Raw genomic sequence first — 16,196 nt, 5'->3', positions numbered from 1 at the left:
TGAGCGCATATTCTACTCTGTTATCCTGGACCAATCCAGTGCTGTCTGCTCTCACCATTTCTATTAAACTTTTCAATGGTGATATTTGCCAGAGCAGTAACATAAAGCAAAAAAATTTAAATCGAAGGAGCAAAAGTGTAGTCATTTGTAGATCACGTAACAAACTACAGAGGGTGCAAAAAAGCATACTGTCAAGATTGCAGGATCTAAAATCAATGTATTTTTTTTATATACTGTGCTATGCTCAGTCGCTCAGTCATGTCTGACTCCTTATGACCCCATGGACTATAGTGTGCTAGGATCATTTGTCTGTGGGGATTCTCCAAGCAAGAATACTGGAGTGGGTTGCCATACCCTCCTCCAGGGTATTTTCCAAATCCAGGGATTGAAGTCAGGTCTGCTGTATTGCAGGTGGATTCTTTACAATCTTAGAGACCAGGGTAGCCCTTTTATATACCAGGAACAATAATTGGAAATTCAAATTTAAAGCAATGCTTTCTATAATACTATAAAATATTGAAATAAGTTAGCATAAATTTGACAAATGATGTGAAATACATGTAAACTAAAATCTACACAACTTTGTTTGGAGAAATTAAGGAAGACTTGAATACATGAAAAAAATATACTGTGTTTATACTGTAGAAGACACAACATTGAGAAGTTAATCTACCAATTGGTCTTTTTGATGCATATTTGTTTATGCATTTCTTATTTATTTATTTTTAATTGAAGGATAATTGCTCTATAGAATTTTGTTCTTTTCTGTCAAACCTCAACATGAATCAGCTATAGATACATATGTCCCCTCCCTCGTGAACTTCCCTCCCATCTCCCTACACATCCCACCCCTCTAGGTTGATACAGAGCCCCTGTCTGACCTTCCTGAGACATACAGCAAATTTCCATTGTCTATGTATTTTATATATGATAATGTAAGTTTTCATGTTACTCTCCATACATCTCACTCTTTCTGCACCTCTCCGTGTGTCCATAAGTCTGTTCTCTATGTCTGTTTCTCCATTGCTGCCCTGCAAATAAATTCTTTGGTATCACCTTTCCAGATTACATATATATGCATTAGTATATGATATTTATCTGTCTCTTTCTGACTTACTTCACTCCATATAATACCATCTAGGTTCATCCACCTCATTAAAACTGACTCAAATATGTTCCTTTTTGTGGCTGAGTAATAGTCCATTAGGTTCCAAATAGGAAAAGGAGTACTTCAAGGCTGTATATTGTCATCCTGCTTATTTAACTTATATGCAGAGTACATCATGAGAAACGCTGGGCTGGAGGAAGCACATGCTAGAATCAAGATTGCCATACCAATAACCTCAGATATGCAGATGACACCAACCTTATGGCAGAAAGTGAAGGACTAAAGAGCCTCTTGATGAAAGTAAAAGAGGAGAGTGAAAAAGTTGGCTTAAAGCTTAACATTCAGAAAACTAAGATCATGGAATCTGGTCCCATCACTTCATGGGAAATAGATGGGGAAACAGTGGAAACAGTGGCTGACTATTTTTCTGGGCTCCAAAATCACTGCAGATGGTGATTGCAGCCATGAAATTAAAAGACGCTGACTCCTTGGAAGGAAAGTTATGACCAACCTAGACAGCACATTAAAAAGCAGAGACATTACTTTGCCAACAAAGGTCCATCTAGTCAAGGCTATGATTTTTCCAGTAGTCATGTATGAATGTGAGAGTTGGACTATAAAGAAAGCTGAGTGCCGAAGAATTGATGCTTTTGAACTCTGGTGTTGGAGAAGACTCTTGAGAGTCCAACCAGTCCATCCTAAAGGAGATCAGTCCTGAGTGTTCATTGGAGGGACTGATGTTGAAGCTGAAACTCCAATACTTTGGCCACTTGATGCAAAGGGCTGACTCATTTGAAAAGACCCTGATGCTGGGAAAGGTAGGAGGAGAAGGGGACGACAGAGGATGAGATGGCTGGATGGCATCACTGACTCAATGAACATGGGTTTGGGTGGACTCCAGGAGTTGGTGATGGAGAGGGAGGCCTGGGTGGTTCATGGGGTCGCAAAGAGTTGGACACGACTGAGCAACTGAACTGAACTGAATATTCCATTGTATATATATCTGTCAATGGACATCTAGGTTGCTTCCATGTTCTAACTATTGTAAATAGTGCTGCAATGAACATTGAGGGTACCAATGTCTTTTTCAATTTTGGTTTCCTCAGGGTATATGCCTAGGAGTTGGATTGCTGGGTCATACGGTGGTTTTATTCCTGTTTTTTTAAGGATTCCCCATACCATCTTCCATAATGCCTGTATCAATTTATATTTCCACCAACAGTGCAAGAATGTTCCCTTCTCTCCACACCCTCTCCAGCATTTATTGTTTGTAGACTTTTTGATGATGGCCATTCTGACTGGTGTGAGGTGATATCTCACTGTAGTTTTGATCTGCATTTCTCTAATAATGAGCAATATGAGCATCTTTTCATGTGCTAGCCATCTGTATGTCTTCTTTGGAGAAATGGCTGTTTAGGTCTTCTTCCAACTTTTTTATTGGGGTGTTTGTTTTCTCTGGTATTGAGTTGTATATTGGAACTGACTGTATATTTTGGAAATTAATCCTTTGTCCGTTGTTTCATTTGCTCTTATTTTCTCCCATTCCAAGGGTTGTCTTTCCACCTTGTTTATATATAGTTCCCTTTGCTGTGCAAAAGCTTTTACATTTCATCAGGTCCCACTTGTTTAATTTTGTTTTTATTTCTATTACTCCAGGAGGTGGTTCATAGAGGATCTTGCTTTTATTTATGTAAACAAGTGTTCTGTCTGTGTTTTCCTCTAAGAGATTTATAGTTTATGGTCTTACATTTAGGTCTTTAATCCATTTTGAGTTTATCACTGTGTATGGTGTTAGGAAGTGTTCTAATTTCATTCTTTTACATGGAGATGTCCAGTTTTCCCAGCACCACTTGTTGAAGAGGCTGTCTTTACTCCATTGTATATTCTTGCCTCCTTTGTAAAAAATAAGGTACGCATAGGTTCATGGGTTTATCTCTGGGCTTTCTATCTTGTACCATTGGTCTATAGCTCTGTTTTGGGGCCAGTACCATACTGTCTTGATGACTGTAGCTTTTTATTATAATCTGAAGTCAGGGAGGTTGATTCCTCCAGCTCCATTCTTCTTTCTCAAGACTGCTTTGGCTATTCAGGGTCTTTTGTGTTTCCACATAAATTGTGAAATTTTTTGTTCTGGTTCTATAACAAATGACATTGGTAATTTGATAGGGATTGCATTGAATCTGTAGATTGTATTTGGTAGCATAGTCATTTTCACAATATTGATTCTTCCTACCCAGGAACATGAAATATCTCTTCATCTGTTTATGTTGTCTTTGATTTCTTATATCAGTGTCTTATAATTTTCTGTATACAGTTCTTTTGTCTCCTTAATGAAGTAGCTCAGTCGTGTCCGACTCTTTGAGACCCCACGGACTGTAGCCTACCAGGTTCCTCATCCATGGGATTTTTCAGGCAAGAATACTGGAGTGGGTTGCCATTTCCTTCTTCAGGAGATCTTCCTGACCCAGGGATTGAACTCGGGTCTCCCGCATGGTAGGCAGACGCTTTATCGTCTGAGCCATTAGGTAGGTTTCCTAGATATTTTATACTTTTTGTTGCAGTGGTGTATGGTATTGATACCTTAATTTCCCTTTATGATTTTCATTGTTAGTATAAAGGAATGCAAGTGATTTCTGTGTATTGATTTTGTATCTTGAAACTTGGCTAAAATCACTCATTAGCTCTAGTAATTTTTGATAATATCTTTAGGGTTTTTTATGTATATTATCATGTCATCTGCAAACAGTGAGAGCTTTACTTCTTCTATTCCTATCTGGACTCCTTTTATTTCTTTTTTTCTCTGATTGCTGTAGCTAGGACTTCCAAAACTATGTTGAATAATAGTGGTAACAGTAAACACTCTTGTCTTGTTCCTGATCTTAGAGGGAATGTTTTCAGTTTTTCACCACTGCAAATAATGTTTGCCACTGCAAATAATGTTTGCTGTGTGCTTATCATATATGGTCTTCATTATGTTGAGATAGGTTCCCTCTATGCCAATTTTTTTTAAAGGGTTATTATCATAAATGGGTGCTAAATTTTGTCGAAGGGTTTTTCTGCATCTACTGAGATTATCATATGTTTTTATCTTTCAATTTGCTAATATGGTGCTTCACATTGATTAGTTTGTTTATATTGAACCATTGGAAAAGACTCTGATGTTGGGAAAGACTGAAGGCGGGAGGAGAAGAGAACGGTAAAGGATGAGATGGTTGGATGGCATCACTGACTCAATGGACATGAGTTTGAGTAAGCTCTGGGAGTTGGTGATGGACAGGGAAGCCTGGCGTGCTGTAGTCCATGGGGTCACAAAGAGTTTGGACATGACAGAGCGATTGAACTGAACTGAACTGAATAATCCCTGCATCCCTGGAATAACCCCAGCTTGATCATGGTGTATGAGCTTTTTAATGTGTTGTTGAATTCTGTTAGCTAAAAGTTTGTTGAGTGTTTTTGCACCTATGTTCATCAGTGATATCAGCCTGTAATTTTCTATTTTTGTGTTGTCTTTGCCTGGTTTTGGTATCAGAGTGATGGTGGCCTTGTAGAATGAGTTTGGAAGTGTTTCTTCCTCTGCAATTTTTGAAATTGTTTTAGAAGGATAGGCATTAGACCCTCTCTAAATGTTTCAAAGAATTCACCTGTGAAGCCATCTGGTCCTGGGCTTTTGTTTTTGTGTGTGTGTGTTTTTTTTTTTTTTTTTTTTTGAGAGATTTTTGATCAAAGTTTAGATTTCAGTGCTTATAACTGGGTTGCTCATAATTTATATTTCATCCAGGTTCAGTCTTGGAAGATTGAACCTTAATAAGAATCTGTCCTTTCCTTCCAGGCTATACATTTTATTGCTTTTTTTTTTTCCATAAAAGTCTCTTATAATACTTTGTTTCTCTGTCTTGCCTCTTGCAACCTCTTCTTTGTCATTTTTAATTTTGTTGATTTGATTCTTCTCTCTTTTTTCTTGATGAGTCTGGATAAAGATATCTCAATTTTATTATCTTCTCAAAGAACCAGCTTTTAGTTTTATTAATCTTTACTATTGTTTCTTTGATGCTTAAGTTGAAACTCCAATACTTTGGCCACCTGATGCGAAAAGTTGACTCACTGGAAAAGACCCTGATGCTGGGAGGGATTGGGGGCAGGAGGAGAAGGGGACGACAGAGCATGAGATGGCTGGATGGCATCACTGACTCGATGGGCATGAGTTTGAGTAAACTCCGGGAGTTGGTGATGGACAGGGAGGCTTGGCGTGCTGCAACTCACGGGGTCGCAAAGAGTCGGATACGACTGAGCAACTGAACTGAACTGAACTGAACTATTGTTTCTTTAATTTCTTTTTCACTTATTTCTGCTCTGATCTTCATGATTTCTTTCCTTATGCTGACTTTGGGGGTTTTTTTGTTCTTTTTTTTTCCAGTTGTTTTAGGTGTAAAGTTATGTTGTCTATTCAATGTTTTTCTTGTTTGCTGAGGTAGGGTTTTATTGCTTTAAACTTCCCTCTTAGAACTGCTTTTGCTGCATCCCATAGGTTTTGAGTTGTGTTTTCATTGTCATTTGTTTCTAGGAATTTTTTTATTTCCCCTTTGATTTCTTTAGTAACCTGTTCATTATTTAGAAATGTATTGTTTAATCTCTATGTGAGTTTTTACAGTGTTTTTCTTGTAATTGATATCTAGTCTCATAGAATTGTGGTCAGAAGTTGCTTGGTATGATTTCAATTTTCTTAAATTTACTGAGGTTTGATTTGTGACCCAAGATGTGGCCTATCCTGGAGAATGTTTCATGTGCACTTGATAAGAAGGTATATTCTTCTGCATTTGGATGGAATGTCTTGAAGATATCAATGAGATCCATCTCATCTAATGTATCATTTAAAACGTGTTTCCCTATTAATTTTCTGTTTTGATTATCTGTCCATAGCTGTAAGTGGGGTGTTAAATTTACTACTGTTATTGTTCACTGTCAATTTCTCCTTTTATGTCTGTTAGTGTTCGTCTTATGTATTGAGGTGCTCCTATGTTGGGCGCACAGATATTTACAATGTTATGTCTTCCTCTTGGATTGATCCCTTGATGATCATGCAGTGTCCTCCCTTATCTCCTGTAATCTTTATTTTAAGGTCTATTTTGTCTGACATGAGGATTGCTACTCCAGCTTTCTTTTGCTTCCCATTTGCATTGAATAGTTTTCCATCCTCTCACTTTCAATATTTAGGTCTGAAGTGGATTTCTTGTAGACAGCATATATATGGGTATTGTTTTAGTATCCATTCAGCCAGTCTATGTCTTTTGGTTGGAGCATTTAATTAATTTATATGTGAAGTAATTATTGGTACATATGTTCCTATTGCCATTTTCTTAATTGTTTGGGGCTTGTTTTTGTAGATCTTTATTTTCTCTTGTATTTCCTGACTATATAAGTCCCTTTAACATTTGTTGTAAAGCTGGTTTGCTGGTAACGAATTCTCTTAACGTTTGCTTGTCTGAAAAGCTTTTTATTTCTCCATCAATTTTGAATGAGATCCTTGCCAGGCAGAGTAATCTTGGTTGTAGATTTTTCCTTTCTGTACTTTAAATATATCCTGCCATTCCCTTCTGGCTTGCAGAGTTTCTTCTGCAAGATTAGCTCTTAGACATATGGGGCTTGCCTTGTATGTTACTTCTTGCTTTTCCCTTGCTGCTTTTAATATTCTTTGTGTTTAATCTTTGTTTGTCTGATTAGTATGTGTCTTGGTGAGTTTCTCCTTGAGTTTATCCTGTATGGGACTCTTTGTGCCTTTTGGACTTGAATGACTATTTCCCTTGCCATGTTGGAGAACTTTTCAACTATAATTTCTTCAAAATTTTTCTCATACCCTTTCTTTTTTTCTTCTTCTTCTGGGACCCCTATAATTCAAATGTTGGTGAGTTTAATACTGTCCCAGGAGTCTCTTAGACTATTCTCAGTTTTTTTCAAACTTTTTACTTTATTCTGCTATTCAGCAGTTATTTACACCATTTTATCTTCCAGCTCACTGATCCTTTACAAATATGGAATGCTTCACAAATTTGCATGTCATCCCTGCCCAGGGGCCATGCTAATCTTCTCTGTATCATTCCAATTTTAGTATATGTGCCGCTGAAGCAAGCACCATTTATGCATTCTTAATAAAACTACAGGCTTCCCTGGTGGCTCAGTGGTAAAGAATCTGCCTGCCAAGTCAGGAGACAGAGGTTTGATGCCTGAGTTGGGAATGTCCCCTGGAGATGGAAATGGCAACCCACTCCAGTATTCTTGCCTGGGAAATCCTATGGACCGAGGAGCCTGGCAGGCTACAGTTAATGGGGTTGCAAAAGAGTCAGACATGACTTAGTGACTAGACAATAACAACAATATAAATATAGTCAGATTTTATTTTAGTAATTGACAAACTATTTCTAAAATATGGGACTGCAAAGCACCCAGAGTAGCCAGTAAAATTTTGAAAGGGAAGACAAAAGGTTCAGAGCCACAGATTCAATTTCAGGGTTTAGTTTAGAGATGCAGTAAATCCAGACAGTGTGATAAAGACAAATAAGTGGATCAATGGTTAGGATCGAGTCCAGATATGGATTGCGGCACAGAGGGATAACTGATTTTTGACAAATGTAAGAAGACAACACAGAATGATCCTTGCAACAAATAGTGTGTAAAGATTAGGTATCCATATGAAAAAAATAATATTTTTTGATCCATATTTTACACTGCATACAATTATTACCTCAAAATGGGTTGTTGATCTAAATATAAAACTTAAACCTTACAAACTTTTATAAGAAAACATAGGAGAAAGTCTTAGATTTGCTGATAAATTTCATGTAAAACTACAAAAGCATGATCCATGGGAAAAAAACTGATAAACTGGATTTCATCAAAATTAAACATATCTGTTCTTCAAAAGACACAGTTAAGAAAACGAATGACAAGTGCAGACTAGGAAAAGCACCTGCAGTGCACGTATGTGATAAAGGGCATGTACCTAAAACAAAAGTACTCACTTTCGCTCTCTGAAATCTTTTCTCCTAATATTGGCCAGAATCACTCTTTAAAATGCATGCCCATTCACATCACACCCCTGCCTAGGGCCTCCAGCACTTCCGCAGACTCCTAAAGACCTTGGTCATCCCCAGCACATTTCTCCTGCTGTTTCTCAGGCACGAGAGCTTCAAGCTTGCTGGCCTTCCTCAGTTCCTCCACAGGCAACTGTGTCCATGCTTCTCTACTCCACTGGGTCCTTCCTCTGATGTTACCTCCAAATAGGACCCTTCCTCATTTCTGTGCCCCTCCCTGGCCAAACAGTGCCTTGCTCACCTCTCAGGTGTCAGCTCAAACATTATGCCTCTCAAGATTCCCTTCTTGACCCTCCAGGAGATGCAGACATGGATTCTCCCAGAATTCTGTGCCTCTCTTTCCCAGTATGTGTTACCACTGTGGCTTATGAAAAGTAGTGGTCAGCTTAATGTTTTTCTACTCAACATGAGGACAATGCCCACTGTCTCAGTAAGAGGCACGGCCCAACAGATAAAAGTATTTACAAACATTTGTTTGAACAATCATAACTGAACACAGTTGACTTGGCAAAATGAATTCTAGGCACAGGAATTTTGGTTGATAAGTTTAAACCAAAAATGATCCCCACAGATAGATGGAAAGAAAATGAATGCTTTAAATATTTTGGTTTCCATCTGTGCATCAAATATTCCCATCTGCTCCTAAAAACAGCTATTAATAGGATTCATTTGCTCATTTGAAAAAGTGACAGGTTCAAATCTCTTAATTTGGGGAACTACCCAAATATCAGTCACAGCATCATTTCTATTACAGAGTGAATGGTTACAGCAATCAGGACTTGGTGACTTAAGCAAAACAGCATCGCACATTTCTGGTGAATTTTCTTGGGACTCAGTACAGTTTACAGGTGACTGGCCAGTGGGGTTGAGATTGACGTATCACTAAACTCTTAAAAAAGAGATTGTGGCTATGATACTGTATTTCACTGTTGAATTTAAGTTATTTCTAATCTCTCCACTATAAATCCTAGTAGTAAGTAGATACTCTTTTAGGGAACTTTATGTTCTCTATAATCTGGATGCAATCCTGGCATTCTGTGCTATCTGTGAGGGCCCCTGGGTTTGATGCAAGTGGGCTCTGATGATTTCCATTTCTAAAGAGGAATTCACTTAACAGTTATCTTTGTCTGTGATGGAAATGAGAGCCCAGGTGATTCAAAACTAATGGTTCTCACTAATGCCCAACTGATACAATAATCAGTTGAGGAAACGTGTGTTTCTTTTGTGTAGAAAATAGCACTAGGCATAGTGCAGGGAGAAAAACTTTAATGTTCAGTGGACTCTGTTTTCTCAAAATTATTTGCTAATTAAAATAAAAGCTTAAGTGACTTCTTGATAAGTCATTTAACTGTCTTCTGGTTCTACATAGGCATCCCTAGAAAGTTCTCAAATTGCTGAAGGCAGTTCTTAAATCAGGTAAGGATATTTGTCTCACCACGAATAATTAAGAATGAAAAACATGTTAGTAAAACTTACAAACATAAACAAACAAACAAACAAAAAACACCTTACAAACATCCTCAAAATTCCAGTGGTTATTCAGTGTGGAAGACAGGGCAGAGGGAGGAAGGGATTAAGATGTCACCTCCTTGGTAAGGTAAAACTGGATTCCCCAAAAGAAATCATTCATCTAATAGGAGGTATGGAGATCCAGAAAAGAACCACTAAGACTCGTTACAGATGAACATATCTCTTTGCGTCCCTACTTTGAAAATAGTATTCTTACAAGAAAGCACTACGGAGATGACTCTGGCTAAAGGTACCCAGCATGACTGGAAAGTAAAGTCCGCCAACTACCTCCAGCTTGGATCACAAAAGGAAAAACAGATGATAACTAACAAAAGGAAAAACAAAAGGGTCCCTCTAAACTCTGAGATGTTCTGTTCTCTCACAAGGCATACAGTGCATTTTCTCTCCCTCAAAAGACACTCAGGTCTCTTGCTCCTGCCCAAGTAAGATGCACAAATATGGACCACTGTCTTCTATTCTAATATGTTCAGAAAGAAAATAATTTGAGAGAGAATGGGTAGTCTTGAAAATTAGCTCTGATTTGTCATATACTCAGAATAGAAAGGCAAGTTGGACTCTGCTCAGAGATCTGTTGGAAAGAAAGGAGAAAGTGACAATAAAGAGCAAATACATTTTATAAAAAGCTGTTGAGTAGCAGAGGTGGGATCTAGTGATTCACAGGGAAAAACAAGGAAGGAAATCATATTATTGGCCTCAATTCTTAATACATAAATTTGAAGAATGAAAAAAGTGAACTCATAGAATGGAGGCTTTTTTAAAAGATAGAAATGTGGAACTTCAATAGCATGACTTGAAGTGAAATAAGTTTTTCAATAATTTTGCAAGTTAGAAAGTTACTCCCCGAGGATAGAAATATGCACCAGGGAAGGTTTATATAAAGGGGAAAAGAAGGAAGAGGTAGTTTCTGCTTATAATTCTCTGTCAACTAAAATGTCAATGTGATAAACACCATGTATATATAATCACACGCATTTGATATACTCATGTAATTAAATACATATATGAGAAAAGATAGACCAGTACCAGGAGGGTATGTGATGCAGAGTGACAGCTCCTCACCCATCTTACCAACCCAAATCCCTCTATCCTGAGCAGAGGCAAGTGGTGGGGGAAGTCAGTTCTTTCCACTGATTCTCACTCTGATGTTCAATGTCAGCTCTCTAGATAATGCTTTGCACTGGAACACGCATTAAGTTTCCAGTTTTAGACTCCAGTATATGAAAATCAACTCTCCCAATATGGCTGTAAGACTGGTTCCCATATTGGCTACCTTTGCAACTTTAAATCGTCTGCTTCCGACTGCTTCCTTCTTCTGGAGATAAATCTTGATTCACAGTGTCACACAATAAGCTGACTTTTTGTCCCATTTCTCAGTTTCTAATTTCATCTACAAACAATTAAAGTTTCCATGTCTAAAGTTTCTAGAAGTTGAAAATTTTAAATTATCATTGTTACCACAGAGATAGGTAGAGTAGCATTGCGCCGTTTTATTTATGCACGTCTTACTTTGTTCCTCATGATTGTCTTTCTCTTGGGCTTCTCTAGTGGCTCAGTGATCAAGAATCTGCCTGATAATGCAGGAGATATAGGAGCTGTGGGTTTGATCCCTGGGTCAGGAAGATCTCCTGGAGGAGGAAATGGTAACCCACTCCAGTATTCTTGCCTGGCGAATCCCATGGACAGAGGAGCTGCCTATAGTCCACAGGGTTGCAAAGAGTCAGGCATGACTGGGCAACTGAGAATGCAGGCATCTTTCTTTTATCCGTGTGTTATTGGCCCATGTTACACCATCCGATGCATACTTGCTTTGTCCCAACACTCTTCCTCCTGACCCTCGACCAATTCAGTCCCGTACAGCTGGTGTAATCTACAGAACATTGCTCTGGAACTCTCTCCATCTATCTCCCGCATTGGGTTCCCTCTCTCTTGGATCCGGTGTCTTTCTTCACATTTTGTTTATTTACCTTTTTTCTTGTAGGAGGCAAACTGTCTTAGCCCTTGACATATATTAATGTCTTTATTTTACTATCACACATGTTATGGACTAATATTTCTCCAAAATTCCTCCAATGTGACTGTTTGGAGATAGGGCCTCTAAAGAGGTATAATTAAGGTTAAATGAGATCAGAGTGGGATCCTGATCCAGTAAGACTCTGGCCTTGTAAGCAGAGGGAGAGATGTCAGGGACGTGTGCTCAGAGAAAAGTCTGCGTAGGACACAGTGAGAACACCGTTGTTTGCACATCAAGTAGAGAGGCCTTATGAGGAACCAACCATGCCAACATTTTGAGCTCAGACTCACAGCCTCCAGAACTGTGAGAAGATAAATTTCTGTGGTTTGAGCCATGTAATCTGTGCTATTTGGTTATGGAAGCCCTAGCTGACTAATACAGCATATCACATATATTTGAGTGCTGGGTATGGGAGTTAAGACACAAAATTATTTTCCCCAAGAAGTTTGAACACATCCTCTCAAAGCTCCTTTGTGTTTCAGCATCCAGTGTCTTTGACAAGATTCTGAAATCATCATAATTTTCTTTCTATTCACAGCTGACCTCTTTTCCTGGTATTCCAAAATTTTACAGATAGGCATTGAAGAGAAAAATCTCTATTTTTCTAGTCACAGTACTTGGCATTTGATTTCCTTTCCAAAATAAAAACTTATTTTCCACTGAGGAATGTTTAAGTTATTTATTTCATCATTTCCTTACCTCCACTCACTCTGTGATGTCTTCCTAAAACTTCTATTAGGCTGGATTCTGGACTTTTTTTAAAAAAAAGAAATGCTCTTTGTTTTCTTTACACTCATAATTACTATCCTTTCATGTTCTATTTTTTTAACTTTTATTTTTAATTGGAGGATAATTGCTTTACAGTTTTGTGTTGGTTTTTGTCTTACAAAACTGTGAATCAGCTATAAGTATCATATATCTCCTCCCTCTTGAGCCTCCCTGCCCCCCTCCCCCATCTCACCCCTCGAGGTCATCACAGAACACTAAGCTGAGCTTCCTTTGTTTTATGCAACTTCCCACTAGTTACCTGTTTTACACGTTAATGCGTATATTTCAATGCTACTCTCTCAATTCATCCCAGCCTCTCCTTCTCCTGCTGTGCCCGCAAGTCTATTCTCTTCATGTGTCTCTATGCCTGCCCTACAAATAGGTTCACCAGCACCATTTTTCTAGATTCCATATATATGTGTTAATGTGCAGCTGCAGCTCAATATCAGAAAAACAGATAACTCAATCAAAAGATGGGCAAAGACCTAAACAAACATTTCCCCAAAGAAGACATACAGATGGACCATGAACACTTGAAAAGTCTCCCAACATTGCTCACTATTACAGAAATGCAAATCAAAACCACAATGAGGTATCACCTCATTCCAGTCAGAATGGCCATCATCAAAAAATCTACAAACTTTTAAAGCTGGAGAGGATGTGGAGAAAAGGGAACCTTCTTGCTCACTGTTGATGAGAATGTAAATTGATACAGCCACTATGCAGAACAAGATGGAGATTCCTTTAAAAACTAGGAATAAAACTACAACATGACCCAGCAACCTCACTACTGGGCATATACCCTAAGGAAACCACAATTTAAAAAGACACATATACCCTGATGTTCATTGCAGCACTATTTATGATAGCTAGGACATGGAAGAAACATAGATGTTCATCAACAAGTGAATGGATAAAGAAGCTGGATATACACAATGGAATATTACTCAACCATATAAAGAAATAAATTTCAGTCAGTTGAACTGAGGTAGATGAACCTAGAGCCTATTATATAGAATGAAGTAAGTCATAAAGAGAAAAACAAATAAGTTTTATTTTAAAAAGAAATTTCCTGTGCTTTATCTCTCATTTTTTTAACCAAATTTTATATTTCCTTAATATAAAGAACCTTTATTATTATTCCCCAGTTCTTAATTCTCCTCTGGACTATTAGCTAATCTTTTTTTTTTTTTTTTAATCAAGATGTTTTCTATTTACATCTCAGGTTTCCTTTTACTTTGTGATGATCATGGTTATCCATTTATATTAGGTCTTAGATATAGAAAAGCTGCTGCTTAAGTAGGTGCAAGGCTGCAGGCAGGGAGGGTGAACTCAGGAGTATCTCAGGGACCCCCTCCCCCCAACTACCTGCCTGTTCAACTCTCCTGGAGAACAACTTGCCGGTGTTTTCTGGGGGAAGACATGACTTGCAGTGTGATCCTCAGGACAAGGAAAGTTATCCTCTATCTGTGTGGCTATTGTTTCCCAGCCCATATCTCCAGACTTGGGCCTCTATGTGCTGAAGGACCCAGTGATCTCTGAGTGGCCTCCCCAACTCCGGTACCCCACTCTCTGTGAGACATCCCTCATTACTCACAATGATGATCCGCCTCTTCTGGTCCTCACTGCAGTTACTGGGTGCTGTTCGCTTTCTCACTACTGTGGAAACTGGAGCAGGGAATGAATGTGTACTTCCCAACCTGTCCCAGGGAAAGAGACTGCTGATGAGTTGCCCCAGAAGGCAAAGAGGAGTGTCTGAACTTGTCCCTTTGAGGAGCTGGAGGCTTGGGGAGAGTGTACTACACTGTCTTAGACAGAACTCAAGAGAGTAAAGAGAGGAGTCTTTGTGGTGTAGGTAGGTGTATTCTCAAGGCTTTGGAACATTAGGAGATGCTGGAAAGGTAACTACTAACTACATGTGCTCAGTCATTTTAGTCATGTCCAACTCTTTGTGACCCCATGGATCATAGCCCACTAGGAACCTCTGTCCATGGGATTTTCCCAGCAAGAATACAGGAGTAGGTCGCCACGCCCTCCTCTAGGGGATCTTCCTGACCCAGGGATCAAACCCGCATCTCCTGAATTTCAGATGAGTTCTTCATCTGCTGAGCCATCGGAGAAGCCTACTACCAACTATAATAAATATAGAAAACAAGGCTTTGCAGAAAGCTGTCTGCTTCATTCAGGATATCCAAGAATATCTTGGAACAGAGAAAAAAGAAGTGTCAGGGGGTGGGGGGAAGTGGGGAGAGAGAAAGAAGGAAGAAACAGCAAAGATGCACCAGGAATTTGGTAGCAGAGCGGGAGGTGGGAAGTATGAGGAAGGCAAAACCTCCTAGAGGACTGAGATGTTCAGAAAATTTAAAAAGAAAGCGGTATCCTTCTGACTAGGTGCCAGCCAACCTGTGTGCTGAGACATGGCAACCCACCCTATAGATAGCCAGCAGGAGGCGTCCAGCCTCTCCCAGTGTCTGGGGCCTCCAGAACACTGTCTGGTGTGCAGAGTGGCCACTCACAGTTTGGAGCTATAAAGGAAACAGCTCTCAGCCCATGGACAAAGTGATCCAGGAGACTGGAGAGACTTTTTTTAAAATATATTTTATTTTATTTTTTTTTTTTTCATTTATTTTTATTAGTTGGAGGCTAATTACTTTACAATATTGTAGTGGTTTTTGTCATACATTGACATGAATCAGCCTTGGATCTACAAGCAATAAATGCTGGAGAGGGCGTGGAGACAGTGTTTTAAATGTCATAATTTGATGGACATTTAAATGTTTAGCTGGTTTCCATACCTTGGCTATTACTAACGCTGCTTTAATAAACGTGAGTGTGCAGATACCGCTTTTGTAACTTGTTTTCATTTCCTTTGGTTCAAGGGATGAGTGGATAAAGAGAATGTAGATTAGTCGTGAAGAAGAAGGAACTCTGGCCATTTGCAGCAGTGCAGGTGGACCTGGAGCCTCATTTGCTAAGTCAGTCAGAGAAAGACAGATACTGAATCATATCACTTACAACATCTAAAAAGCCAACTCATAGTAAAAGAGAGTACAATGGTGGTACCTGGTGATGGGGAGTGAGGGCATTCAGGAGATGGTGGTCAAAGGGTACAAACCTACAACTAGAAGATGAAGAAATTCTGGGGACCTAATGCACAGCAGAGTGATTACAGTCAACAGTACTGGCTATACATTTCAAAGTGGTTAAGAGGTTAGATCTTAATTGTTCTCACCACACAAAAGAAACAATTATTATGCGAGGTGATAGAGGTGTTGGCTGACGCTACAGTGGTAATGGTACTGCAATATATACATGTATGAAATAAGCATGGTGCACACCCTAAACTTACACAGTTATGTGTCAACTGTATCTCAATAAAAAGATCATGTGCTCATTTTTAAATTTTGCATTGGGCATTACAAGTGTTATGATACTGAGATAAGGCATATCTTTTTATGTCTAATCCTATTTACAAGTGGTCAAGAAGGAGACAAAAATGAACATCAACATCTTAGGAATCCATAAACTAAAATGGGTGGGAATGGGCAAATTTAATTCACATGACCATTATATCTACTACTGTAGGTAAGAACCCTTTAGAAGAAATGGAGTAGCCCTCATAGTTAACAAAAGAGTTTAAAATGCAGTACTTGGGTGCAATCTCAAAAACGACAGAATGATCTCAGTTTGTTTC

General features: G+C 38.7%; 1 protein-coding gene and 1 non-coding gene across 2 annotated transcripts in view; both read right to left on the bottom strand.

Moving 5' to 3' along the window:
• Nucleotides 1-16,196, bottom strand: part of GABRG3 (gamma-aminobutyric acid type A receptor subunit gamma3) — an 812,145-nt gene that overhangs the window by 357,060 nt on the left and 438,889 nt on the right. The gene's annotated exons all lie outside the window — the stretch shown is intronic.
• LOC133068545 (U6 spliceosomal RNA) lies at nucleotides 7,129-7,235 on the bottom strand. The gene has a single exon (XR_009695524.1). It is a non-coding gene; the product is annotated as a U6 spliceosomal RNA (small nuclear RNA).

Source organism: Dama dama, chromosome 13 (assembly GCF_033118175.1).
Source record: "Dama dama isolate Ldn47 chromosome 13, ASM3311817v1, whole genome shotgun sequence".
Classification (NCBI taxonomy): Eukaryota; Metazoa; Chordata; class Mammalia; order Artiodactyla; family Cervidae; genus Dama; species Dama dama.
This window is presented reverse-complemented; position numbering and strand designations above follow the sequence as displayed.